Source organism: Mustela nigripes, chromosome 8, assembly GCF_022355385.1.
Source record: "Mustela nigripes isolate SB6536 chromosome 8, MUSNIG.SB6536, whole genome shotgun sequence".
In the NCBI taxonomy this organism is placed as follows: domain Eukaryota; kingdom Metazoa; phylum Chordata; class Mammalia; order Carnivora; family Mustelidae; genus Mustela; species Mustela nigripes.
Window position 1 is genome coordinate 33,176,745 of NC_081564.1, and position 27,903 is coordinate 33,204,647.

Consider the following 27,903-nt stretch of genomic DNA (forward strand, 5'->3'; position numbering starts at 1 on the left):
CACTGCAGCTATTTAGAAACAACAAACAATCTGGAGAAATAAGAAACAGATTCTCCCAACCTTGTTATGAAAACAAGGGATTAGCTGTTATTGCATAAAAGCTGGTGCCTCACTAATCCTTACAGAACCTGTTTTGTCGAGAGTTCCAAAGAAGCCACGGGTCCTTGGAAGGCCCTCTCAGCTAGCAAATGGCCTGCCTAAAGCCAAAGAGAGGGCACCTGGCAGTGGGGCTGGTCTACGGGCCCCCTGAGACCAGAAGCTGGCAGGGGGACAGGCCCTGAGGTCCTAGAGCAGGGCTGAGCACGGGAAGAGGAGCATACTGAAATCACATGCCGTGAAAGTTGGAGAAAGCCCAGAAAAGAGGAGGAGGAGAAGAGAGACACAGATGAGCAGGGGTGGACAGGGGACGGTAAGGTGGAGAAGGGCTGAGAGGGGAGGCTGGCTGCTCAGACCTGCCCCACATCTCCCAGCTGCCAAGACCCCTCTCTAGCAGCCATGGGAGAGAGAATCCAGGGTCCTCATCTTTCCCACTGTCCCACGGAATGTTCTATGCACGTACTCCCCAGATGGCCTCATGCCCAGGGATGGGAGATTGTGTTCTCCAAGCAGGGAATGCGTGGAACCCCAGTGAGGTTCAAAGTTCCATGTCACAAACACCCAGTGATTCAGATGGAGGACAACAACGTTGGTGGCTCCGGGCCACTCATACAGAGACGATCTCTTTGGTTTCTTACCGCCCAGAGGGATAAGCACTGACTTGTAGAGTAAGAAAAACCCTCTGCAGGTGAACATGAGCTAGGTAGCAAGCAGCTTGGCTTAATCAGAGGCCCCTGTAGCTGAACACTGGAAAGGTTCCTCACACCGTTATTGGGAGCAGGGAGCCCAAGTACAGTGGAAGTTCAGACCCAGAACCAGGCCCATTGGAGACCCGAGGTCTGGCCCCTTGGCATCTCAGTGAGGGACGGATAGCGGACTGGTGGACAAAGGCCGTCACCTGGCCTGTGCCATACTGTCAAGAAAACACAACAAGACCATTCCCAGCCATTTCGTTTATGGCAGGGACCCCAGCCCATCACATCAGAGGGAGACTAAGCAAAGCACCCACCTTCTCCTCCTGCAATTCGAGGAAGGAAGAAGGATGTCGCAAGAGCTGGGGTTTTCCGCTTTGGCCAGAGTAGAGGGGACACGCCACTTGAACTTCTGATAATATTTTGCCCCCTCAGGGATTTGATGGCAAATCCAGTTCGGAGGGGGCCAACAACTGGGCCAAGGCCACTCATTCCTGCTCTCTGGACAGCAAGCAGCCGTGTTGCCCTGGTTCTCCTGCTGGGGACACCATCTTGCTGGTTCACCCTTGTATGTCAAGCACTACAAGCCTCAGGCAGCCCCAAAGCCTGCCTTCTGGGTCAGCAGCTCTGCAGTCATGGTGTCCATTTAGCAACCAGGAGGGTCCAAATCAGGCAGACACCGGGCTCAGTGGCATTTGAGCTCCACATGAGGCAGTAGACACTGCCAGAGGGTTGCAGTGTTGAGGGCAGGAGGTGGGGGTTTAAAGAGATAAAACACACAGAGCCCTTGCAACCCTGCCAGGCACGTGGCAAGGGCTCGATGACCAAGGGAATCCACATCTGCTCATGGGGTTCCTCAAGATGACCAAGGCAATCCACATCTGCTCATGGGGTTCCTCAAGAGCCAGTCTACATTCTGGTCAACTGTCTTTTGCAGCCACTGGTCCCAGGACCCAGTTCTTTTTAAGAAGCAACCTGAGAAGAAAGCTAGTTCTTGGCTGAGAGTCCAGCTCTGATGCACGGAGGCTGGCTCAGAACTTTTCTCCCCTCTCCCACCACCCTGTGGGCTCTGCGAGAGCCTTAAGTTCCCGGGCAAGGGGCTAACAGCCTCCAAAGCCCCACGTCCCTCTGCTACCCCTTCTTCCCCACCACTCTGTATTTGGAGTGGCCATAGGGAGTATGGCTATGGGGGAGTCATGCTCTCGTGTGCTCGTCTGTTGATTCGATTGCTTTTGGAGAGAGAAAGAAGAATTTCATGGTGTGCCAAATCTCTTTAGGGCGCTGAAAACATTCAAGAACCGGGTCCATAAGCCTCTGCCACACTCACCCATATTTGCCCCCTTCCCGCCGGTTCTCCCCCACCCCTGCCTGTGTTGTCATCTGTTTCTACTTCCCTCTTCCTTGTTGCCTCTTCCCTTTCTTCTTCCTCGTTACCCTCCTCCCGTTTCATCCCTCCCTACACCCACACCCCGTGGGACCACTGTGGGCAGAGGGTTGATGGTTATTGGTTGGGCGGGGGGAGTGGGAAAAAGGGAGACTTTCCAGCTCCTTCTCACCATATCAGACTATGTTCACATACATCTGCAGTAGGTCAAGCAATTTCATTTCATTTTATTGTGCACGTTGGGATGAAAGTCTCCCAAAACTGAACTTGAGAGCTTATTTTTTAAACTTGTAAAGTGAAATGCGTCTGGAGTAACTGAAAATAACCAGTGAATCTGGTGACCATTTGCCTTTCTGTTATGAGAAGTAAACTAAAAGCCATGAGAACGGCATGGGGGTGAAACAGGACTGGCCTCATAGAGGAGTAAACAAATCCGATGATAAATATTTACTATGACCAGTGAAGTATAGGAGGTCTTCAGAGTTTCTGCCCCAGACTCTATTTAGATGTTCCTGAGGAACAGCTCAGCAGGACAGCTCTGGATAGAGCCCCATCCCCCACCGTACCCAAACCCCGGCAATCAAGGGCATCCACCTGCCTGACCCTCCACCACCAACCCCCCCACCCACCCACCCATCAGAACTCCTCCCCTACCAGCGGAGAAGTGGCCACAACGATATCAGAGCCCTGGTGTGGGCCCACGGGGTCTGGTTCTAACAGGGCGGGTGACAACTTGCCAAATGAGATGGGTCCAAACCAGCAACTTCCGTCACCTCCTGACCCACCTCCAGGGACCTCTTGCCATGGCCCGAGCCTCTCCTCCACCCCCCAGAAGACTTTGGAGCCATTGCCCTCACCTGTGCGCACTCTCTCTCTTGCTCTCGATCTCGTGTTCTCTCTCTCTCTCTCCCCAGTCTCAGCATTTTGTAAGCCAGCTTGTCCCATGACTGCCATGCCACCTGGGACATCATTGTGTGCAATGCAGGTGAAAAGTGTTCCTGCCCCCAAACAGATGGGCCTTTAAGAAGATGAATGATTTTTACTAGACCTTGTCTCCAAAACAGTCACCAAAAAACAATTCCACACTCCAGGGTTCTGACCTAAAGCCTTCTGATCACAGCTACCCCCCATTAAATGTCAAACTCTTTCCAGAACACCTCCAAAATGAGACGAGTTCAAGACTGCACAGCAGAGGCTGATGAACTCAGCTACTTTGAAATGGGTATGCCATGAGAAGGAGTCTTTGAGAAATACATCCTGGTAGAAATTTCCATGCCAGAGCCCAGTTGAGTTTGGCCTTTAAATTCTTTAAGAGATTTAAAAAGAACAAATCCCATTCTTCCTGCCTTGGGAGTGACAGACAGTGTGGGAATAGTTTCTGGGACTTTAAGGTGATGAAGATCTCTCCTGCCTCCCCAAGGATCTATTTACGTTCATCCCTGCCTGCTGGTTTCCGCAGATTCCTGCTGGTACACAGTCTAGCAGCTGCATGGCCTGGCCTGGCCTGGCCAGGCTGGGAAGGGGACAGGGTCATGCCCACCAGACCTGTCATAGGGTCACCAGCTGACAAAGGCATCGCTTTCATGAGTTGTTTTGACGACAGTTTGACTTTCAACTCACTGATTTCTTTCCTTCCGCAGCATTGTTAGAGATAGAGAAATACAAATCCAGTTTCCTATTTTAATGGACCCACCAATTAAAAAAAATAAAATAAAATAAATAAAAAATTTAAAAAAACTTGCGTAACCCTGTGGATTACAGGGTGTTTAAATAAAAATTGGGTTGCTTTTTGTTCAAACAGCAAACAACATCGGAATTGCTATTTCCCCAATATTTTGGTCCCTCCCTGGGTGGAAGAGAGAGTAAACAAGCTGCCAGAGGTCAAACCCTTCACCGTGGTAGAAGGGGCTGGGGCTGGAACAGGGGCTTCTGTCCCCTTGGTCCCTGCTCTTCAACCAGAGCTATCTCCCCACAGTAGCCGCTGGGAGGCTTTCATTCTTCTGCCCTCCAGCAATGCCACACTTGCAGAAAGAGCAGAGCCCGCCTATTCCCCAAATTCTCCAAAGCAGATGCCCACAAAGCCCCCCGGGGACTGCAGCGCAGGCTTGATGTCATTACTTCGCTGTGTCCCAGAGCGACACTCGCATTCAGTCATCTCTGGGATGGAAGAGAGCAGCCGCCTTCTTCTTCCAAGTCCTTCTCTTCTCTGCCTCCTTCAACTAACACGTGTTTCAGGCCAAGTGCAACTGGAGCAGCAGACCATGTGGAGTGGTGGGGTATATAGGCTTTATGGTGGGGCTGGCCCTTCCCCCATCATTGCAGGAGCTAGGTGAGGCATCCGAGCAAGCTGGCCACCTCTGGGCCTGGTGTGCAACCGGCCGGAAGTCAGCAGGCCAACCCCCAGGAGGGAAAGAAGGACAGAAGCGGGGGAGACCAGCAACCGATGAGAATGCATCTGCCTCTCACTGCGTCCTCCAGCCGTGATGACGGGGGTGACCTGCAGAGTAAATTAGAGACAGATGAAGAGATGCAGGGGAAGCCAGATCTGTTCAGATCTCACTGCTGCCCCACCCAGCAAGGTCAGCCAGCAGGTCAGGGACTTGGGGCTCCCTCCACACTGGATGGTGCCTGACCCGCTGTGACCCCCTGAGCATTTGACCATTTGGCCACTAGTTCACGCCTTCCAAATCCCATACAAATTTCTACGGTGGCGAACAGTTTATTCTTTCACCCAATCTACCCCATAAGTGGTTGGACGTGACTTCAAACACTTGCTCTCTGTAGCTCACATCGCATAGACAGAGCCCCAAAAGGAAGCCTGATTCCAAGGAGGCTGACCCCAGACTTAGGTTAATGTCCAATCTGTACGTCAAAACCTATTTTGAAGGGACTTTTCTTTAATATTTTCTACTGTGTACTATTTCACACAAACTTACATGAAACTTTTTGGAGACATGCAATCATGAGTAAGATACCCTTATTTCTTGCTCAGGCAGCAAATCTCACCCCAAAATATGCAAATAGTATTGACACACTGAGAGTCACATCTTGTCACTCATCTACAAACTCTAGACAGGCTTTCAAAACAAATCACCGCCTTCTATTACAAAGCGTGGCTTTAAATGATTAAACCGGGGCACCTGGGAGGCCCCGGTTTAATCAGTTAAGTGTCTGTCTCTTGATTTCAGGTCAGATTAAAACCTCAGGATTATGAGATAGAGACCTGTGTTGGACTCTGCACTGGACATGGAACCTACTTCCTCTACCCCTCGCCCCTTAAATAAATAAATAAATAAATAAATAAATAAATAAATATTTAATGTATTTATTAATATACATTTAATAATATACGTGTATATTATTAAAATTATTAATTTAAAGATTATAAAATTTATATATAATTAAAACATAAAATATCTATTATCCACATACAAAATTATATATTTTATAATTTTTAAATTATATTTTATAATATATAAAATATATAATATTATGTATAATATTATATATATGTATGTATATATAAACAAAGTAACTACTGACCCCTCCATAGTTAATCTACGTAACTTAAATGGTGATCCATCCCACTGTGCACAATGCAGGGCCATCTCAGGCTCAGATCAAAGGCAGCACACACCAGAGCTTTCCCTAAAAAGAAGACAAGACCTCTCATGTGGTCCTTAAAGGTTCTGGTTGATGAAATCTGGCAAGACTTTCTTCTGTGCATACACATGAAACACACACAATGATGAATAAAGTCTGTCCAGATGGGTTAAAACTTTCTGATCTGTGTTATGAATAACAAAAGGACCCAGAAATCAATAGATTGCCTGCGGGTGTGGTGGTTTTAATTTCCATTAGTTGATTGAAGTGTCCAAGCCACCATGATGAATGAAGCTGGAGTTTCACTGTACTGGGGGAGTATGTCCCATGATCCCAGGAAACCCTTGCAATATCCCCTGATTAAATGAGCTTTCTTGTAAGTTCAAAATTCACTAGATCAGGTTTACTGTCATTGTTGAAAATTTCAATGAAACAGATTGGTCCACTTTCCTGCTCTATAACACAGGCCTAGCACATGCTAAGCAATAAATAGTAATAAAGGAAATAATTAATATGTTTTCCATTATTGATCTAATATTTTGGAGGGCTTCAAATTTATACTCTATACACAAGAATTCTTTTCCCATACCATAAAAACAAAAGCTACATATCGATTACTGGCTGGATATCCAATAAACTTATAATATGCTTTACAAGATTATTTTAAATAAATCCCTACTATGAATTTGTCTTCTTACCTCTTGCTTTTTGGACAAAGAATTTCCTGCAAAGGTTATTCTGTTAAACTGAGGACAGCCATTGATTTATCAATTCAGTAGATTTTTTACACTTCCTTTGTTATACACTCTATGTTGGCCTTGAAAAACAGTAAATATAGAATTCAGCCTCAACCCCAAAAACATATGGTCTAGATTTCAAGATATACTACAAAGCTATAGTGATCAAAACAGTATGGTACTGGCACAAAAAGGGCTCACAGATCAACGGAGCAGAACAGAAATTCCAGAAATAAACCCACATTTATATGGTCAGTTAATATTCAATAAAGAAAGCAAGAACATACAATGGAAAAAAGAGAGTTGTTTCCAACAAATGATATTGGGGAATACTGGACAGCTACAAGCAAAAGAATGAAATTAGATCACTTTCTTACAACATAAACAAAAATAAACTCAAAATGGATTGAAGACATAAATATGAGATCTGAAACCATAAAATTCCTAGAAGAAAACATAGTCAGTAATCTCTTTGACATTCAGCCATAGTAAACACTTTTCTAGGTATACGTCCCTTGGCAAGAGAAACAAAAGCAAAATTAAACTATTAGGATAATACCAAAATCAAAAGCTTTTGCATAGTGAACAAAACCATCAACAAAACAAAAGACAACCCACCAAATGGGAGAAGATATTTGTAAATCATATATTTGATAAAGGGATAATATCCGAAATATATACAGAACTTATACAACTCAACACCAATAATAATAATCATCATCATCATCATCATCTAATTAAAAATGGGCAGAAGACATAAACAGACATTTTTCCAAAGAAGACATACAGATGACCAACAGACACATGAAGAGACGCTCATCATCACTCACCAGCAGGAAAATGCAAATCAAGACCACAAGGAGATATCACCTCATGGCTGTCTGAATGACTAAAATTAAAAATACAAGTGTCAACAAGTGTTGGTGAGGATGTGGAGGAAAAGGAACCCTCATGCACTGTCAGTGGGAATGAAAACTGGTGCACCCACTGTGGAAGACAGTATGCAGTTTCCTAAAAACCTTAAAAATAGAAATACCATATGATTCAGTAATTTCACTAAGGGGTATTTACCCAAAGGAAATGAAAACATAAATTTAAAAGATAAGATATACACTCCTGTGTTTATTGCAATATTATTTATAGCAACCAAGATATGGAAGAAATCCAACCCAACTGTCCATCCATAGATACATGGATAAAGAAGATATGTTTTTACTATCATATGATCTCCCTGATATGAGGAAGTGGAGACACAACGTGGGGGGTTAAGGGGGTAGGAGAAGAATAAATGAAACAAGATAGGATTGGGAGGGAGACAAACCATAAGTGACTCTTAATCTCACAAAACAAACTGAGGGTTGCTGGGGGGAGGGGGTTTGGGAGAAGGGGGTGGGATTATGGACATTGGGGAGGGTATGTGCTTTGGTGAGTGCTGTGAAGTGTGTAAACCTGGTGATTCACGGACCTATACCCCTGGGGATAAAAATATATGTTTATAAAAAATAAAAAATTTAAAAAAAAGAAGATATGTTTTATAGATAGATAGGTATAGATAGATATAGGTAGATAGATAGAGATAGATATAGATATAAACACAATGGAATATTACTCAGTCATAAAAAAGAAGGAAATATTGCCATTTGCAACAACATGAATGGATCTAGAGGGTATAAGGCTAAGTGAAATAAGTTAGAGATATACAAATACCACATTATTTCACTCATATGTGAAATTTAAGAAACAAAACAAAGACAAACAAAAAACAGATTCTTAAATATAAAGAACAACTGGTGGTCACCAGAAGGGAAGTGGGGCGGATGGGAGACATGGGTGAGGGGGATTAAGAGTACAAGTGTCTAGATGAACACTGAGTAATGTATAGAATTGTTAAATCATCATATTGCACACCTGAAACTACTATAACACTATATGTTAATTATATTTGAATTTTTTTAATTAAGCAACAAAAAAAGAATGCTAACTAAAAACAAACAAAATATATATTAAAAAATCTAATTGATGATGTAGAGAACTGAAATAAACCAGGAATTACAAGATAGTGGGATAAGTCAAAATAACAAACGCTTTAGGTAGGAGAGGGGCTATAGTGGGAGAGGGCCACCCTGGTGGAAAGGGATAGTCTATTCCTGCCACTGTTTAGAATTGCTAGTAAGAGATGACAAATTGACTTCCAGTCAATTTTATCATTCTCTTAAAATTCTCTGGAGACCATGCACCTCTTATTTCCTGCTTCCAGGCCACCCCTCTTCCCCAATGGCCCCTGATTGGCAATGGGCCAGGAAAGTAAACTCACAGAGCAGGAGAGGAGAAAACATGGGCAAACATGAGTCCCAGCTCCTCAGAGACCATCCCTCAGAGAGCTAACAAGGACTTCTGGGGCAACTGAGTTTTCAGATTAAATCCATTGTCATCTGGCCATAATTGGGACATTAATCTTCCTATGAAGTCATTTGTGGCTGAGTTGGAAAGTCATGGCAAAAATCAGGGAGCAGGACAGAAGTCTCCAGCAGTTCAAAGGGGCCCAAAAGAAGAATGATCTACCCCCTGGAGGGGGACATATCAGTAAAGGCACTGGACAAGAGCCGTATCTGTCTTACCAGAGAGATAAGTGGGTTTGGGAGTCTCTGGGCAGAGGAAACCCATTGGGTAAAGCATGGAACAGCCTGGCACTGGGGGTCACCTGTTGGCACAGAGGGACCTAGGAGCAGGTACAGTGGAGAAAACTACATTCACAGGCCCAAGTTGTTCCAATCATACTTAAGAGGTTTTCAAGGGGCACCTGGGCAGCTCAATCGGTTGGGTATCTGACTCTTGGTTTCTGCTCAGGTCATGATCTTGGGGTTCTGGGATCGAGCCCTGGATTAGGCTCCCCACTCAACAGGGAATCTTCCCAGGAGTCCCTCTTTCCCTCTCCCATTGCCCAAACCCCGGCTCACATATACGCACTCTCTCTCTCAAATTAAACAATAAATCTTTAAAAATTTTTTCTCAATAACTGAATCAAGTATCTGCTTTTGAATTTAAATTTTAAATAATTAAGATTAAATGAACAATTCAGTTGCTTAAGGCACTGCCACATTTCCAGTGTTCTTGACATAACCCTCTGGCCAGCTGGCCACTCCTCCAGACACCACTTATGACTGTGCAGGGCCATGGAATCCAATGACACACAGCAGTCCATGGGCACCCTGGGCCAGAGACCACTGCACATGGTGGAAAGAAGCAATGGTGTCAGCGGCTATTGGTGCCATAGCCAGGGAGTGGAGGGTCAAGGATGAAGGAAAACTGAAGAAAAGTAGAGAATCAAAGTATATTTCTTGGATATTGACTTCGAAGAGAAGGAGAAAGTAGAGTAACCACAGTGAATGCAGAACCACAGGACCTTGGATTATTGTTTGGTGAGACAGGAGAGTTTCAGGAATACTGGCGGGCCTGGAGAAAGAAGCAATACCGAGAGAGACGTTGCAGTATTGGTGGATAATGAAGGCAATCTTTGAGACTTTATTTCTCTGAAATCCCTGTGGTAATGATAGTCATACAATCAAGTTTACTGAACGTTTCCCATGAGTTGGTCATGCGCGTCTCATGTATTATCACATTTAATCAACATGTAATTACAGAATCGTAGAGTTTGCATTGAGAAGAGAAGCAGAGCCTGGAACGATCACTGCTAAATCAGTTGGAACTGACACATAATCATAATCAGAACATAATCCCCGAGGAATATGCTAGCATTTGGATCTCCGAGTCAAAAGGAAAAGGGTCCCAGTTACACTGACATACTCTTTCACACGGTGGACTCTTGCTTGCCCCTATGTACAACCCCCACAAAGCAGCTTCTGACTGGGAAGCAGGGTGGGAAAAGCAGGAAGAAGAAGAGACAAGATCCCGAGTCTCTGTCCCGGTGCAGTGCCATCCCCCAGGGTTACAAACTGTGGCGAAAATGTTGCCTGCAAGGAACACATGAAGATGGCCGCTCTTGGTGGAGCCAAGGATCCACCTATAAAATTCCCTCGTCTGTCCCCCTGTGACCAAATCATGTGCAAAGTCCCAGGCAAGATCCCACTGTCAATGCCTGGAAATCGTAAGGAAAAATGGTTCCTCTGAACCAGCTCGGCAGAAAGGCAAACATCTGCTCGCACATGCAGAAAACATGTCTAGCCCACTTCAAAGACGTCGTGCATGTCTTAACTACCAAAGGAAGGAATTCTGAAAAGAAAGCCATAAATAAGTCTTACGGGGGGAAGACTGTTCAGCATTTTTGATTGCGCTGTTGAAAGGCAGAGGGTTTTTTTTCCCCCCCTTTTTACTCTTGCTGATCTTGAGCCAATAAAGCTATTGACATAATTTTTTTAACTGATTACCAGAAACATATTTTTTTTAAGTTTGCCCATCTGGAATAACAATCCCAGTACACAAGAAAGAAGGCAGTAGCCTCACCTGCTTTACAGAACCCCGCTGCTCTCCAGTTCCAAAACATCTGCATGAGAGAGACTCTTTGGGCCACAATGGCAAGCACCAGAAGGAAAACCACAGGTGAGAAGGTTAATCTCAGTGTTCATTGCCCCCCATAGGGTCGTGCCTATTTGTTTGCATGAAGAGGACTGGCTCAGGGGATGGGCGATGCCAGGTCTGTACAAAGCCCATTTTACGACTCTAAAGGAACAGCTAATACTTTTGTGGGCCAAGCAAAGTTCTAAATGCTTCACATATATACATATTTAAATTCCTTTTCTCCTCACAATAGCCCTTATAGGCACAGAAAGGTTAATTGGCTTTCCCAAAGTCACACAGCTGTCAAGGCCCAGCATGCGACCAAGCTGACTCTCAGTCTACAAAGTACCTGCTAATCCCAGGTGCCTCCCTTCAACCCAACTCTTCTCCGGACTGTTCTTGCACTTTAAAGCCCACTGGGCCCAGTGAGAAGGGACTGACCCAATTAAGAAAAAGTCCCTCAGCTCTTCCAAAGCCAAAATTCCAACCTATGTACCTACCTAATGGATATATAGATGCCATTTTAAAGGTCGAGGTCTTACTCACATGTGAAGAAGGGGCTTCTTGCTACAATTTCCAAAGGTGGGCCTATCCAGATGGACAATTGGTGGTGTTCATTGGTCATTAGTCCCATCTATCTCAGTGTGTAGGAAATAATGGGGGTTTCTTCATTAATTTGGTTCTAGTTCTGGCTGCTTCCAGAAGGAGCCAGGGAAGCAGGACATCACAAAAACTAGGGAGCTCTGCAGAGAGGGCCAGGAGTTGTGGAAACAGGAGGTCTATGAGGACCTATTATGCTTTTCATCCCTGTGCTTGGGTCTTATCACCCTGGAGAAAGGACTGACCTCCTACTAGAGGGGATGTCAACAAGACTGGTCAAATATGATAAACTCCACCTGCATGAGATCAATGATACCCCTGAAAAATGTCTCTCCCTGGAGCAGTAAGCTTTCTGAACTCAAGATGGAAAATCCCAGGAAATATACATACCAGAGGGCCCAGAAAGTTCTAGAACTATCCCATATGTCAGAAATAATGTCTCCAACCTCCTAACTGAAGCCATGGAACTGAAGCCATATTTCTGACATCCCAAATGTCAGAAATAATGTCTCCAACCTGCCAACTGAATTCTGAGTACCTGGAAAAGAAAGAGAAGGGCCCCTGGCCCAGGCTGAAGGGCACTGCCCCATTCTGGGGGCTGCCCTCCCTGGCAGGCAAGCTGGCCCAGGCTCCCAGCCAGCTGCTGGACTGAAAAGGAAAGAGTACCAGGGAAGCAGCTCTGCAGGCTGGCCAGGTTCTTCGAAACTGTAAGTCCTGGTCAGTGTCTGGCCCCTCGAGTTCTGGCCCCCATCACAAGGACAAGGAGGACAGAAACTGGAAAGCGGCTGAGACGTGCTCTTGCCTTTCTCTGGGCCGCCCCACTCACCGTGGCAGGACTCTTAAAACGATATGTGCCCCACATCTTCCTGCTTGACCCTCAAGTCCACGTGCAGCCATGCTGCTCTTCCTATCTATAGAAAAGGAGCCAAGCACAGAAAGGTTGTAAGTGCAGTTTGCAACTCGAAATCTCCTCTCTGAACCCCGTCAGGGGGGGTCCACCTCCTTACTTCACAAAATCCTGGTATATTTATCAACCTGATCAATTCACGATCATGGATCCCAGAACTCACAAGCTGGGCGAGGTGTCAGAGACCTAGCCCAACCCCTTCCACTCCTCAGAGGAAAACAGGGTCCCAAGAGCTGAAGGCGGTGCTCCATTACTCACAGGCTACTGTAGCAACGAATCACCACAACCCGATGCCTTAAATGGACACCCACTTATCACTCCATTTCCCCAGGTCAGAAGCTCGGTGAGGCATGGCTCAGCTGGATCTCTGTTGAAGGTCTTATGGGCCCAAATCAAGGTGTCAGCAGGGCTGCAGACCTTTCGAGAAGCTCTGGGAAGACTCCTTCTCAAGCTCATTGAGTGCCTTGACAGAATTCAGGTCCTCATGGTTCTAGGCCCAGAGTCCCCATTTCTTTGTAGTCTGTCATCCGAGGCCCACCTACATTCCTGTCTCACTGCCCTTCCCTCCTGAAACCAGCAAGACATATGGAACCCTTCTCTTGATGTGACTCTCTCCAAATCCTCTTTCTGCCTCATCCCTCAGACTACAGCCAGAGAAAGTGCTCTGCTTCCGAGGGCTTGTGTGATTCAGTTGGGCCCACCGAGACCATTCAGGATCATCTCCCTCTGATAAAGTGCTTAATGAAATCTGCAAAGTCCTTTTGCTAGGACATGATCACATGGTCTAGGAATAAGGACATGAACATCTTCTGGCCATGCAGTCAGTTAGAAACCCAGAATAGGTGTTCAGCCCCCTCCCCCCCAGGTCAAGCATGCTGTGTGGCGGGAGCCTCAAAGCTCCAGGCTGGACAGGTTTCTGGCTGGAGGCTTGTATCGGCAGAAGGGATGGCCCCATTCCCTGCCACCGAGCAACGAGCAGGCGGACCTCAGCACCCTCTGGTTTTCCTGGTCTCTGGGGTTTATTTTGGCGGTGTCCTTCATCATTTTGTGAGAGCAGCTGCAAATCCTCGGAACATTCAACAGACAGATGTGCAAACGCGAATACCAAAACCTATTGCAAAATATTCATTTGTATGTTAATGTATATGCAGTCATTCAATAAACATTTGCAGCAAGCAGACCATGTGAAAAAGATTTGAGGATCTGTAGCATCTTTGAATTATTTATGAGGCAGTGCCCTCCCCCCTGATTAATATGAATAACAGAATTGACCACATCCGGGCCTTTGCTCAGGTCAGCATTCGTGCAGACGGTGTACCCTGAAGAACCTCAAAGGGCTGTGTTTGGGTCTGGTGGTGAAGTAGCCCGTCCACTGCATAGGTAGGTGGAGATCCAGACTGAAGCTGAGTCCCCTTCCAGCAGAGTAAGACCTGGGACTGCTGTCATGGATCCCTCAGGCCCCAGGGCTACATCTTTCTGCCAGGACACCCAGGGCAGAGGCACCGGCAGGAAGACAGGCATCCAACGGGATGTGTACCTGGCTCCTCGATGAGGCCAACAGGGCTGTCTTGCCCAGAGACCAAAGTTACAGACCTCTGTCCATACTCGGCCAGAGCCCTTTGCTCATGTCATTCAAAGCTGTGCACAGTTAAGAGTCTGAAAGGACTGCCACGTAGTCTCAAAGGACCAACGCAACCCACGGAGTAGCTACTCCCTTTTCAACAAGATCTGTATTTATTATAAAACATCTTTAACCAACAAGCATTCTTGAAACATGGTTCCATTTAGCAGGAAATTCAGATTGGTGTAGCTGGAAGGGGACTTGAAATAGGAACTTTTATTCCAAAGCAAGGAAAATGAGATCCTGGGAGGTGGGGTGACTTGCCCAGGAGCCCCCATGAGTCAGTTCAGAGAACAGAAGCTCTGGTGTTGGCCCCCCCTCCATCGCACCAAGGGGCCTCCGACGGCAATGCCGGCAAAGCAATGCTTAGAAACTGATAAACACGTACGTGTGGGTGTATTATATGACAAGTTATACTCCACAAGCATAGCACTTCCTATGGTAGCACCTAGAAGTGGGAAGAGCTGGCTGAGAGGCCGGGGAGCTAAACTCTGGTCCCCAGTCTGCGAGTAACAAGCTGTGTGACCACAGGCAAGTTATTTGACATCTCTGGACTTCATTCCCCTCACATGTAAACGAACTGAAGTTTAAAGCCTTTCCTATCCCCGACACCCAGGACTAAGGGCAAAAAGCCTTGTGGGGTTAGCTACGTGTCATGCGTAAAATAGAAATACAGAAGGATTTTGGCTGAAGACTCTCATTTAATTTGTTCTGCTGGAATGAAGGAACCCCAGGTCTATGATAAGATTCCCCCTTCCCAATGCACCAAGTGTCATGTGAGAGGCAAGGGAGGCTCCGGGCTGGAAGGAAGGAGCAGGTGGTGGCCATCCCCCACCCACCTGCCAAGACCACCTCCCCATGGGTGCTACACACCAGACCCCTTGAGGCTCCTTGAATCACCATGATTGATGGGCTCTCGGTTTACACACTTCACAGGGCCCTCCCACTCTTGTCAAGGGTGGCAGGGGATGGCTGCTGGGTTCTGGGCTCTCGCACTTTCTACCTGAGCCTTAATTGGATTAGAGACATGAGGCAAGGAGAACAGAGGAACACGCAGTCCCGTGAGCCCCAGCCCCGCTCTCTGGAAGCACCATCCTCGTTGACTAGGACAGCTCTGAATGTGTCTGGGAAGCTCTCCACCTAGTCTTGGCTGCAGCCCCAGGAGATAACACATACACAGATGTTCTCTTTGTATCAATGAGAACACGGGGGCTCTGTCCGGCTTGTAACCCCCTGCGTCCCCAGGAACAACGTGGGCCTGAGGACACATGTCCATCAGAATGGCAGCCCTTCTGTGCAGATGTCTTCCTCAAACACCAGGACACTCAAACCCAAAGGATATGAAGACATTTTGTGCCCACCATTCATTCAAACACAGCGCATGATGAGAGAAGCCCAAAGTTCACAGAAACTGATACTCCAGTGAGAAAAACACCTCGAAGATAGGTAAAACCAGCAGAGGAGGCTAACCAAGTCCTCGTTGGCCTGACTCATGTGGACTGAGGTTCAACAGAAGTTCAAGGGGGGAGAAGAGTAGTAAAGACCTTGCTCGCTACTGGCACACCGCTTGCCTGGCAAAAATAGGTATGTTGAATCCCAAGACAGTAATAAATGCCGTCTGAAGACAGAAAAAAAAGGAGTCAAACCCCAGATGGTTTTATTAGTTGGGCAATATTATGGTTTCCACAGTAACATTTGCCCTCTGTTTATAAGAACAGGGCAGGGAAAGGGGACTGATGGGGTTTTTTGCAGTACTTTTTTTCCCCAGCTACGACTGTGGCTTTCATTATCGGGGGAAGACCTGAAATCCCACAGGCTCAGGTCGTTACTCTGATCTTTCCCAGCAAAAGAGTCGGGCAAGGAAAAAGGAAACCACCTTATTAAAAGCAGAAACACCCTCAAAAGTTAAAACCAAAATATTAAGAAGGGCAACCCCTTTAAAAAAAAAAAAAAAAAGATTTGAGCATATCCAACAAATGGAAATCCCCCCATAGAAAGAACAAAGGTGTGCAGCCCAGACGAGCCAGAATTTGAAGGTTAGTGGGAAATGGGAAGGGAGCCTGTGTTTATGAATGAAGCCATCTGATAACATACTCCCGTGCCCTCCCATAAAGAATACCAGGGTGGGTGCTGGGAGGAGGGGGCGTGGCCTCCTCGCACCTTGGTCACGTACTAGCTGTATCTGGAACAGAGGTTCGCTCCTTATGCAGCTATCAGCATAAGTCTGGGCTGGCCCTTGCAGATCACATTTTGGCAAAAGCTAAGGAAGGCTCTTCCTTGGGGGCCCTGGGTAAGGAAGGGATGCACAGAGTTCCAGAACCAGCAGAAACCTTGAAGGTTATCTGGCATGTTCCATCATTTTATAGAGAAGGACCCTGAAGGCAGGGGGAGGGAAGTGATCAGCCTAAGATCCCCCTGGAAGGTGTTGGCAGAGCTGAGACCAGGACTCAAGTCTTTGCGTTTCTGATCTGCAAACATGTAGTATCTTCAACCATCAATAGAAAAAGTGAGTGCAAACCAATGCTTTGTCAGTCCTGTTTCAACCCTTGGGGGTTGTCCTTCCATAACCTTATCATTTCTCCTGATGATGCACCCTGGCTTCCTCTCTCTTGTCTCCTCTCCACCTTCTTCTCTCCATCGTGCAAATGGTGGGGGAGGGGGGAGGTGGACCTCTGCTTCACTGACTGTCCCCCACATATCCCAAGCAGTACCTCCATCTCACTGGCAAGACCTACATGAGTGAGGGGTGTGTGATTAAGTACAGGAGAGGTACCAGAGAAGGAAATGCAGCAGGAAGGGTGTGGGAGGCGGATGCAGGAGGGGTACATGTATAAAAAAGGGTACAGGAGGAGGGGCACAGGTGTAAAGGGTGCGAGCAGAAGGGTTCAGGAGGAGGGGTGGCGGGACGCAGGTCCCAGCCTGGACCACACAGAACATATATAAGGAGCATGAAAACAAAAGGATTGTGACACTTCCGGGTTGGTTAATTTCACCGTCCATGAGAAATGAATGGTAAGTTAGGAACAAGGGTTGAAGGTCTTGTTCTCCACATCAAACTCTCCCAGCATCCTATGTCTGTCTCAGGACCTCAGGCTGAAAGGGACCACAGTGACTGTGCTGCAGGTGTCCCTTATCCCTGACGGTGGACGCCAGCCAAGAGGATTGTATTTCCTTCGGGACCTCCAGCTGCATGAGGTTATAAGATTTACAGGCTACTGCCTGGATGCCTGGAGCTCAGGCACCTCACCCTCACCCGGGTGAGACAGATTTTCTGACTTGATAGCTCAAGAAGGCAGGACATTATTATTTTTCAATACCCACAAGATTCTAAGAAAAATAGGGAGAAATGGCAGTTTTATCGGCGCGTAGCTGGAATGTCTGATTGTCTGTTTTAAAAGGCTACCTCTATTTATGAGGCAGAGCTTAACCTCCACGGAATTTGTAGAGTGCATGGATTTGTGTGTCTTGATCCACAGAAAATACAAATGTCTGTGTGATTTTAGACCCAATAGGCAGATGCTGATCAGTCTTCTCGATCATCTGGAAGTCCATTTAGACCAACCAATCTGAGTGAATGAGTGAGTCAGGGACTCCCAGTTGTACATGTTCTTTCTTCTCATTCTAACTTGGTAAGGGATTTTTTTTAAAAAATCATCTCAAGTCACTTGAAAATGAAATTAACTATCAATCTAATTTTTAGAATAACTACAAGTTATAGAACATTTATAAAGGTAGCAACAAGTAAACATGAAACATTGTAACATCATATATATATTCATATCTAACTGAATATACTCATCTTGGAGGCTACCTGATGGAAATTTGTGATCACAGCGCTATGTACTATGTACCCACTACTCAGAAGTATAGGACATAAAAATGAGCCACTACCACACTGAGTGAACGTTTCCATACAGCTGCTCTGTAGGCAATGGGTTCCCAACAGCTGTGCAATAAAGCCTCCATCTGCAAGAAACTTCCTGGTGCCCTTGGGGCAATAGGGATCGTTCCTTGGGAGCCTGGCACTGGACACAGGGTTCCATGGGCTGTTGATATGTTTTATGTTAAAAAGAAAAGGGAAAAAAAAGTTTTATGGACAAATATGATTAGAGAATCCCAGGTTAAACAAAGAGAACTTGGCTTGTCATGCAATGCCTGGCCAACTTCATTCCCTCATCCCGTCAATGACAAGAACCGTAGGGTAAACTGAGTTAGATCTCTGTTAGCTGCAGGACCAGCTGAGATCAGAGCCCCGGATTACCCAAACCAACCAGTCCCATGCCAAGAGAAAGACTGGTGCTTGAATGCCCTTGACACACACAAACATACTGAAACCTCTGTGACAATCATCCCATCTTTTCTTTTCACCCCAAATGCTAATGCCACCAACCCACCATCTCGGCCTCTCTCAATAGAACATCCCATTAAGGGCGCCTGGGTGGCTCAGTGGGTTAAGCCACTGCCTTCGGCTCAGGTCATGATCTCAGGGTCCTGGGATCGAGTCCCGCATCGGGCTCTCTGCTCAGCAGGGAGCCTGCTTCCTCCTCTCTCTCTGCCTGCCTCTCTGCCTACTTGTGATCTCTCTCTGTCAAATAAATAAATAAAATCTTTAAAAAAAAAAAAAGAACATCCCATTAAACAGCGTTCAGTGGCATCTGCAGATCAACCAAAAGATACACGCCCTGCATATAGAGAAGCAAGCCATCTTTTGGGACGCCCGGGTGGCTCAATCAGTTAAATGTCTATTTTCCACTCAGGTCATGATCCCAGAGTCCTGGGATCGAGCCCCACATCAGGTTCCCTGCTTGGTGGTCTGTTTCTCCCTCCTACTGCCTCTCCCCCTGCTTGTGTTCTCTCTCTTTCTCTCTCTCTCAAATGAATAAATAAAACCTTTTTTAAAAAATGGAAAGAGGGGCGCCTGGGTGGCTCAGTGGGTTAAAGCCTCTGCCTTCGGCTCAGGTCATGATCCCAGGGTCCTGGGATCGAGCCCCGCATAGGGCTGTCTGCTCTGCGGAGAGCCTGCTTCCTCCTCTCTCTCTCTCTGCCTACTTCTAATCTCTGTCAAATAAATAAATAAAATCTTTAAAAAATAAAAATAAAAAATTGAAAGAAAGTCATCTTTCCTCCTTTCCAAAATGAAAAAAAAAAAAAAAAAAGAATCATAGAGGTTAAATTGGCTATAGAGGTTAAGAAATCCAAAGAAAGCTATTTTGTTCACATCTACTTTTAGCAAGAAACATTGCTCCACTTTCTGTGTACACACACACACACAAATGTGTGTGTGTGCACATGTGTTTTACATACACAAATTCCACCAAGATGATCCCCAAGCATCCTAATAAAAACTGACGAGGTCAACCAAGTAGCTTGGTGTTTCCTTTCTCCCAGCTTCCCACTCTGTGGCATTCTGTCAAGCCCCTCCAACCATTGGAGGCTAAATGATAAAGCCATCACTGAATTAATTACACAAGGATCTTGGTTGGACCACTTGCCCAGCAGGGAGCCAGACCCTGGGGCAGAGCCCACAGGTGGAGAAGAAACAGCCTGAAGGGCTTGCTCTCTAGCTCATGCTACATTCTCTCTTTGCAGACAGCCAAGCAGGAGAGGAATGTGAGGTAGAAAGGCAGGGTGGCCATGCTTTGATCTTTGTTCTGACAACAGTGCTTCACCAGACTTCTCTTCGGCACAAAGGACTGAAAGCCTGAAGTACGAGATACTCCTTTGTACATAATAGACACAAGTTTTCCATTAACACTGTTGATTTTGTCCCTCTTTTGGTGCGCACAGTGATACGCTATCATTTCAGAAGCTGACAGTGCAAAGTAGGACGGGTTTCCTAACAGTTTTATCTCTTTCTACAGTTGGCCTGTCCCGTGCCTCTCTCCCCACCCCCTTTAGCAGCAGGCACCATGCTAAGACCAACCAGGGCTCCCTAGAGAACTGGTTAGCATCTTAATACTAACTTTATTAGTTAGAATTAGTTAATTCTATTAGTTAGTTACTCTAAATCGACTCTAAGAATGATTTCACCTTCAGAAGACAGCTATTGAGTGTAAAAACCAAAAAATGGTGGAACGCAGCTTGGGATGTGGCTTTGCTGAAGCCCCCTCAGTTTTCTGGCAGGCCTACTTCCTTCAGCTGGTCCCCTCGTATTCCAAGGACAGGAACCTGAGCAAGAGCCACCATGAGAAATGCCTTGCATTTTCCTCAGCTCACTCTTCATTCCCTCACTCGATTATTCACTGAGGCAACACGGAAGATACTATGGGTATCTCCACAGAGCAGAGCATACGGTGAAGGAGGTGGACACTTGAGAAGAAAGGCTGGACACAAGGAGGAGCCTGGAGAAGTAGTCAACTCTAGGCCAGGAGAGAGTCAACGCAGGTCTGCTCCCACAAAGAAGTGATGAAGCTCTTCAGGAAACACACTCATAAAGATACACCAACAAGAATATTGCTGTCCAAAAAAGCTGAAAAAGATAGCTAATTCTCCACCAAGAGTGGGTTCAGGGGATGAAACCAAGAAAATGCGCACATGGGAGCCATTTTAGAGAAGTCTCTTCAGCCGTGATACGCAAAGATCCCTAAAACAGAATTAGGGAAAAAAAGAAAAGAAAAAAGACGTAATGGAATGAAATTAGCTCACTTTTTAATTTCCTTATTGAAGAATAATTGACACACAATATTGTATTCATTTCAGAGGTACAATAATTATTCCATATTTATAACGGTTACAAAATGCTCACCTCAGTAAGAATAGTTACCATTTGTCACCATACAAAGTTGTTACATATTATCATCTATTTTCCCTACGCTGTATAGTACCTCCCATGTCTTAATTATTTTGTAGCTGGAGGATTGTACCTCTTAATACCTTTCACCTATTTTGTCCCTCCCCCTCACCTCTTCCCCTCTGGTAACCATCAGTTTGTTCTTTGTGTCTATGAGTCTGTTTCTGTTTTGTTCACCTGTTTTGTTTTCCAGATATCACCTAAGGAAAGTCATAAGGTATTTGTCTTTCTCTGTCTGACTTATTTCACTTAGCATAATACCTTCTAGATTTATCTGCATCATTGCACATGACAAACCTCATTCTTTTTCACAACTGAGTAATATTCCTTTGTACATACACACCACATTTTCTTTATCCTCTTATCTAGTGATGGACATTCAGGTGGCTGCCATATCTTACCTATTGTAAATAATGCAGTGGTGAACATAGGGGTACATATGTCTTTGCAAATTCATGTTTTCATTTTTGGGAGGGGACAAGTGCCTAGAAGCAGAATTGCTGGCTTGTATGATTATTCCACTGTTTATTTTCCACTGTTAATTTTTTGAGGAACATCTATACTGTTTTCCACAGTGGTTTCCCCAATCTACATTCCCACCAACAGTGCACAAGGGTTCCCTGTTCTCTACATCTTCACCAACGCTTCTTATTTTCTGTCTTTTTGATAATAGCCATTCCGACAGGTAGGAGGTGATATCTCATTGTGATTTTGATCTGCATTTGCCTGATGGTTACTGAAGCTGCACATCTTTTGTGTGCACTTTTTGGCCATACGTATATCTTTTTGGGGGGGAAAAATGTTCAAAGTCTCTGCACATTTTTACTTGGATTGTTGGTTTTTTCTTACACTGAGTTTTATAAGTTCTTTATGTGTTTTGGATATTGACCCTTTGTGGTTTCAAGTCTTCTATTTAAGTTCTTAATCTGTTCTGAGTCTATTTTTGTCTACAAGCTAGGATAGTGGTCCAGCCTCATTCTTTTGTGTGTAGACATCCAGTTTTCCCAACACCATTTATTGGAGACTGTCCTTCACCCATTGTACAGTCTTGCCTCCTTTGTCATAGATTAACTGACCATATATGTGTGTGTTTCTTTCTGGGCTCACTATTCCATGCTATTGACCTATTTTTATGCCAGTACCATACTGTTTTGATTATTGTAGCTTTATTGTATCATTTAAAATCAGGAAGTAGGATGCCTCCAGCTTTGTTCTTCTTTCTCCAGATCACTTTGGATATTCAGGGTTTTTGAAAGTCCATACAAATTTTATTTGTTCTATTTCTGCACTGAAATGCAAAGATCCCTATAAAAAGCTTTGCAAAAAAAATAAATAAATACATAGTGGAGAGCAAATGTCAGCTCATATTTGTTTAACAAAAAACTTATACAGATTCAAGTCTGCGCTTTCAAATGCAATGAAAGTTTCTGGAAAGATAAAAAAACGGCTCACAGTGGTTATCTTTGCAGAATGGAACTTCCATTACATTTTTTACCATGAAAATATATTAGTTTTATTTTTTTAAGCTTTTTTTTATTTATTTGACAGAGAAAGAGAGAGAGATCAGTAGGCAGGGCAGCAGGCAGAGAGAGAGAGGAGGAAGCAGACTCCCCGCTGAGCAGAGAGCCTGATCCGGGGCTCGATCACAGGACTCTGAGATCATGACCTGAGCTGAAGGTAGAGGCTTAACCCACTGAGCCACCCAGGTGCTCCTAGTTTTATTTTTTTAATGAATAAAGAATAAGCCTACCATAAAGAAAACTAGCTCAAATACCACTCACATATTACCTGGGAGCATCCTAGTATGGCAGGCATAGCAGATCCTCTGAAATTCAGGGGATCTGATGTATAATTCTAACAAGGCCATATTGCTTTGGTATTTGGCCTTATATCACATACCCTCCCTACGAACCAGTTACACCTTTCAAAAAAGTAAGGATTATCAAGAGTCTCTGTCAGAATAAAGGATGGAGAAACATAGTAATAAACAATAGTAAAAAAATCACAAAATATTAATTAATTAACAGAACCAGGAGATTATAAATTCAGTTTACTGAGTTATCCTTAAAAGTGGCTCACTAAAGGGGCGCCTAGGTGGCTCAGTCGGTTAAGCATCTGCCTTCGGCTCAGGTCATGATCTCAGGATCCTGGGACTGAACTCCTTGCTCAGCAGGAAGTCTGTTTTTCTCTTTTCTTCTGCCCCTCCACCCCAATGTGCTTGCTCGCTCTCTCTCTCAAAAAATAAATAATATCTTTTAAAAAAATCAAGTGGTTCACTTAAGAAAGAGCTGGCAGACAACAAAGTCAGGACCCCCACTACGTGGCTGGTCCCCTTTCACAATGCTCCCGTATTTGTTGTTATTACACAGCCTGCAAGATCAAGCCCCTGATCTTTTTGACCCCAAACCCCACCCATTTGCTCACTTAGTCCCAGCCACACTGACCTCCTCTCTGTTTCTAAAACAGGCTAAGCAAACTCTTGCTTAAGGATCTTTATACTTGTTCTTCCCTCAGCCTGAAAGCATCTTCCTCTGGCCAGAAATCTCACCTAATTCGTGTCTCCAGTCAATTTCCACCTCCACCGAGATGCTATCCTTTATTGCTCCGTTTAAAATACCGATATCCACCCACCCCATCATCATCACAACCCCCCTTACCTTTCTTTAAAGCACATTATACTCAACTTCTGTCTGCCTCCTTCTCCCATTACAATTTAAGAACCTAGAATAGCACATAGTAAGGAACCAAGCAAGTTTGGTGAATGAATGAATGAGTGAATATATAAAAATTCCTTTGTACTTCCTTATAAGTTCTGTATGAGCAGAAGCTAATTCAGTCTTAGTGTTTCTTATATTCCAGGGCCTAAAACAATGCTTAGCCTGCCACAATGGAATAAAAAGAACCAGATTTACCTTCTCATCTTAAAAACCTGAAACCCTTGACAACATAGCAAAAACAAGGGTTTCCAGACATTGGACAACAGACAAGATAATGATCCCGGAGACGAGGGAAACCAACAAATGAGCCCTATGATTGATTGTTCCAGCTTCCTGCCTAGAGAGAGCTTCCAGGCTTCAAGGCATGGGTGGGAAGCCCAAAGAGAGCCCTGTGGTTTCATGGAGCTGAGAAGAGAGAGCTGAGGAATCAGGAAAGCCATGACAACAGCCGTAGTTCACAAGGCAGAGTAGCAGAGAGACTCCTGGAGAGACTCCAGCCAGAGTGGGCCATGTCATATGATACAGACCATCAGGTAAGGCATGTGAAGAGGAAGGAAAAGTAAGTCTTAGACCAGGGACTACTCTGACACCATCTAACAAAGCTTAAAAGCAGTTTTCATTATGGTCAAATGACTTCCAAGCAAGTAGCATAACTTATCCCAGAGCCAAACCCTGAACTACTGAAATGAATACCAAAACCCTAGCACTTTATAAGGTAAAATATACAGATAAAATGTCTAGCATCCAACCAAAAATTACCACCCATGCAAATAAGCAAGAAAATAAAACCCATAGTGAAAAAAAATCAAACAGTATACCCAGACTAAGGAACAACCCAACGGATTGGGGAGCCTGGGTGGCTCAGTTAGTTAAGCATCTGACTCTTAATTTGGGCACAGGCCACAATCTCAAGGTCCTGGGATCAAGCCCTGATCAGGCTACATAATGGGTATGAAACCTGCTTAAGATTCTCTCTTTCCCTCTCCCCAACCCCTGCTAACATCTTGCTCGCTCTCTCTCTCTCTAGGAAAAAAAAAGGAAGAAAGAACAGAAAAGAAAAAAAAATTGACACAAAGGATAAAATTAGCAGGCAAGGACAATAAAGCAATTATTGTAATTTCCTATTATAATTCCAAAAGGTGGAGGAAGGTATGAATGTGTTCAAGAAAGACATGGACTATATAATAAAGACTCAAATCAAACGCCTAGAAGTAAAACATATATTATCTGCTGTGAAAAATACATTGGATGAAATTAGGAGCCCGACTGCAGGGAAGTTGAACTCTAGCAATAAAATCTAACATGGAATGATGACTTTAAAAAAAAGCTAAAAAATAAAGACTAGAACATCACTATGTTGTGAAGCCCAGAGTCTTAATATACATAATTGGAATCCTCAATGGTAGGCATGGAAAAAATATCAAAGATCTGCTGGCCCCACTTTTTTCCAAATCTGATGAAAACTCTATATCCACAGATCCAAGAAATCCAACAAACCCCAAACACAAGAAATATGAAGAAAACAAAGCACATCATCATCAAATTGCCTAAAACCAGTGGTAAAAAAAAGAAAAATCTTAATAACAGAGAAAATGGACACATTACATACAGAGGAAAAATTATAAATATTACTGCCCCATTCTCTTCAGAAACAACACAAGTCAGCGGTTCGGCATCCTGAAAACACTGGGGGAAAACCGTCAACCTGGAGCTCTGTAGCCAGAGTAAAAAAAGAAAAAAAAAAAATCTTTTAGAAATAAAGACAAAATAATTTTTTTTTCAGACATATAAAGGCTGAATGAATTCATTCCCAGCAGAACGGCACAGCAAGAAATGTTAAAGGAAATCCTTTGGGCAGGGGAAAAATGATACCAGATGGAAATCTAGATCTACACGAAGGAATGAAGAGCACCCAGAATGGAAAGATAATCATGATAACATTTTGTAAACAATTTCCCAGCAGACGCTGACATTTTGCTCTTTTCTCTCTTCTCATATCTCCAAGTAAGATGGTTGCACACAGAGCTTTAAGAAATTTCATGAAAATATTAACCAACTATTATTACTGAATATTAAAAACATATATTTAGTGAGCCATCACGGATCCCTCATAGACGGAACTTACCGAATGTTGGAGGAAGGAAAATGGATCGAGACGTGGGGGAGGGAGAAGGAAGAAACACCCACTTAGCATTGGAGGTAGTTGCTTCCATCATGTGATATGACGGCTGTTATAACATCTCCCCTTGGCTTGTAAGAACTACCATGCCCTTCAGGGCCCAGCAGAAACCTGGCTTTCCTTCTGCAAAGGGTTCCCTCACCAGTCCCTTGTCTCCTGGGTACGATGGGAAGAAATAAGAATAAGCCTTAGCAGGATGCTTGGGTGGCTCAGTCAGTTAAGCCTCTGCCTTTGGCTCAGGTCATGATCCCAGGACGAGACCCAAATCAGGCTCCCTGCTCAGCAGGGAGTCTACTCCTCCCTCTCTTTCTGCCTCTTTCTCACACAATCTCTCTCTCTCAAATAAATAAATAAAATCTTAAAAAAAAAAAAAAAAGACCAGCACTCTAGTTTTCAAAGGTCATGACCCCCATTCTAAGGACTTGCAGGCTACTAGACCAACTCCCCCAAAGGAAGCCCTTGACTCCTTAACAGCAAGACAAACAGAATGTTGCTAATGTCCACAGATCTGTTTGTATATCTTGTGCAGAGCTTAGAGTAGAGCAGAGGACAGGCTCAATGCATTCCTTGATGCACTTAAATTTGAATTAAATTATGCATAGCAGATTTATATTCCGTGCCCCAAAGTTTACTCCTAGCCAAAAAAAAAAAAAAAAAAAACTGCTCTGACTTGAATATAACGAGCCATCTTTATGCCCTATCCTGGGAGCCTGGGGGTCAAAGGAACAACCACAGCCTCCAGTAATGTCTCTCTTTGGGCTGGTACCACAAAATGTCAAGGCTACCCAGCGACTTCATGCCCAATAGTCCAACAGTCCCCTTAGTCGTCTCAAAACAACAGAAACTTTTCTGGCATTTTCCTTTACTTATTACTTGTGGACACTCTCTGGATCTTGGGTTGTATCTTCCCAATGCAAAGAGCACCCAAACAAAATGACAATGAGCTCAAGTCCATCAAATTGTCAAGCTGTGCACAAACTAAAATCACTCATTGCCTAAATTTGTCATATTTGAAGTCTCTGTAGTGAGTAGATATTGACAAAGAAAGGGTCTGAGTGTTCTTCGGTCCCAGCTGGAGAGAGTCCTATCCCCACTGGCGAGCGTGGGTCCCACCCTTACTCTTCCGGGAACAGGCTTGGGGCCCCCAGCCCGTGCGGGGCTTGTGTGAGCCTGCGACAGGGAAGGGGTTCCCCAGCAGCACAGAGAAGGGGCTGGCTGAGCTGACCTTCCTCTGGCCAAAACAAGCAGGCTCTTGGAGATCATTATTTTAATTAGATAATTTAATCAGTCTTGACATGCTTTGTATACACAGACAAGAGCACGCCCGAGCTGCCACGGGGTCCGTGATCTTGAAAAGGTCTGATTTTTCCACTCACTCCTGGGTACAAAAATAAGGACAAGCTAGGAAGAGTTTTATTAACTCATTTTTCCTTCACATAGTACCACCGAGTTTTTTCCAGAGGTCTAGAAAAGAAAACAAGCCTCGGTGCCAATTTTTTTAAAGGAAGTTATTCATTTTTCCTAATCTTCACGAAACAGGGTGGTCGCGGAAGCCCCTTGAGACAACCTGTGTTCTCACGCAGCTGCCCCTGTGAGCAGTGCCCAGTGGAAGCTGCCGAGCCCTCCTGGGTGCGCCTTCTGGAAGAGAGGGAAGGGGGAAACCAGAAGGGGGGAAACAGAGGGGAAATGGAAGCAAAGGGAGGATGCTGTCTTTTTTTGTTTTTAGAAAAGCAAAATTAGTAGGGAAAACCATATATGTTTCAACAAGTTTCTTCTTTTCGGAAGTAACATAATGTTCTTGCAGGCAAAGGAATGATAAAAATCCAGAGTCCTGAGACCGAAGTATTTTTCCAGAAAGACTTAACTATCTCACCCCATCCAAAACTTTCTTTTTACCTAGAAGGTGGTCTCCGTATCTGGCTTCCCTCCAGGAAAGTGTCCGGGCATCTTCGTGGGCTGGGCTCCCTCCCTCCCACACGGCTGCTCCCTGTTTCAGAGGAGACCTTCCTGTCACCGCTTGGCCACTTCCCACGAGTCCGGAAGCACGAACCAGTCTTCATGT

The 27,903-nt window shown here is 44.8% G+C and overlaps 1 long non-coding RNA gene across 2 annotated transcripts; it reads right to left on the reverse strand.

Annotated features, from left to right (window-relative positions):
- Positions 1-3,838: 3,838 nt before the first annotated feature.
- LOC132023891 (uncharacterized) lies at positions 3,839-27,903 on the reverse strand. Of its 2 annotated transcripts, none has more exons than XR_009406082.1 (2): positions 27,738-27,903; positions 3,839-4,669 (listed from the first exon to the last, which is right to left on the reverse strand). It is a non-coding gene; the product is annotated as an uncharacterized LOC132023891 (long non-coding RNA). The 2 variants fall into 2 exon arrangements; XR_009406081.1 differs by lacking the exon at positions 27,738-27,903 and adding an exon at positions 25,788-26,148.